Source organism: Octopus bimaculoides, chromosome 5 (assembly GCF_001194135.2).
Source record: "Octopus bimaculoides isolate UCB-OBI-ISO-001 chromosome 5, ASM119413v2, whole genome shotgun sequence".
NCBI lineage: Eukaryota > Metazoa > Mollusca > Cephalopoda > Octopoda > Octopodidae > Octopus > Octopus bimaculoides.
The window spans coordinates 7,823,686-7,825,327 of NC_068985.1; positions in this window are offsets into that span (position 1 = coordinate 7,823,686).

Genomic DNA, 1,642 nt, shown 5'->3' on the forward strand with positions numbered 1-1,642 from the left:
ATATATATATACACACACAACAATGCACTATAATACAAACAATGGGTTATATACCTATTGTAACTTAACCATTTATAGTCTGATGATATTTCGGAATAAAATTCCTTCCTCAGATATCCCTAGGAATTGATCAATATCATCAGACTATGGATGGTTAAATTACAACAGGTATATAGCCCATTGTTTGTATTATTGTGCATTGTTGTACCATTCAAAACATTTTATTCTTTACAAACAATGCACAATGCTTCAAGCGAACTACAATACTCTCATATATATATATATATATATATATATGCATATAGTGTTTATGTGAAGTGCATATACTGTATATGTACTACGCACCACAGACGATGATGTAACCAAAACAGAACTATGAAACGGCTGTAACGACACGGGATTAAATTTTATTTTGCCTATCACATCTCCTGAATTTTAATTATCATTATTGCATATTATAATGATTATTATTATTATTGTTAATTCGGTGAACTGGCAGAATCGTCAGCACGCCGGGCAAAATACTGAGCAGCGTTTCGTCCGTCTTTACGGGCTGAGTTCTAATTCTGCCGAGGTCGAGCTTGGTTTTCATTTGTGCGGGGTCTTGAAATAAGTACCATTTGGTCACTGGAATCAATGTAATTGACTTACCCACTCCCCTGAAATTATTGGCTTTGTTCTAAAATTTGAAACCCTTATTATAATTTTACAGCTAGTGTTTTCTGGATTTTCTGGTGCGTAGTCACGTTAAACAACATCTCAAATTTAATTACTGCGTAACCAACTGGAATACTTACTGTGAGTCCCGCTTGGTAGTCTAAATCCATTTTCTATTTTGTGTGTGTGTGTGTGTGTGTGTGTGTGTGTGTGTGTGTGTGTGTGTGTGTGTGTGTGTGTGTGTGTGTGTGTGTGTATGTGTGTGTGGTTTTCTTCACCATAGAGCGAGACGGCTTTTGTACAATTTAATTTGCTTATAAATGTTAAAAACAAACGAAGAATGACATGATTAATTCATTTAACGGTATATATCTCATACATATATTTTAGCTCTTCAGTGCATTTGCTATTCAGAAGGCAAAAATCTACGAGTGTTTCTGTATATATGTATATAGGCGTGGCTTTGTGGTAAGAAGTTTGCTTCCCATGCACTGCGTAGCACATTGGACAATGCAGTGTCTTCTACTGTAACCTCGGGCCGACTAAGACTTGAACAGATTAGGTAGACGAAAACTGAGAGAAGCTCTTGGCATATATCAGGTCATCCCATAAGTTCTGCCCGAATTTTTAATAAGAAAAAACAAGTGATCAAATGTTATATTTTATTGAAATTTAATCATCAATGTACTTTCCCTGATTATCTATGACTTCCTTCCATCAATTTACAAGCTTTTTTAATCCCATCAATGTAAAACTCTTTTGGTTTCAAAGCGAAGAACTCTGAAATGTCAGTTTCGACCTTCCTCTGGCTTGCGAAAGTTATGTCCCCCAAATGATTCTGTAAACTACGAAACAAATGGTAGTCTGAAGGAGCAAGGTCGGGAGAATAAGGTGGATGAGGAATTTTTTCCCAACCAAGCTCTTCGATCTTCTGTGATGTGATCTTTGCAGTGAGGGGTCGGGGATTGTCTTGATGAAACATCAC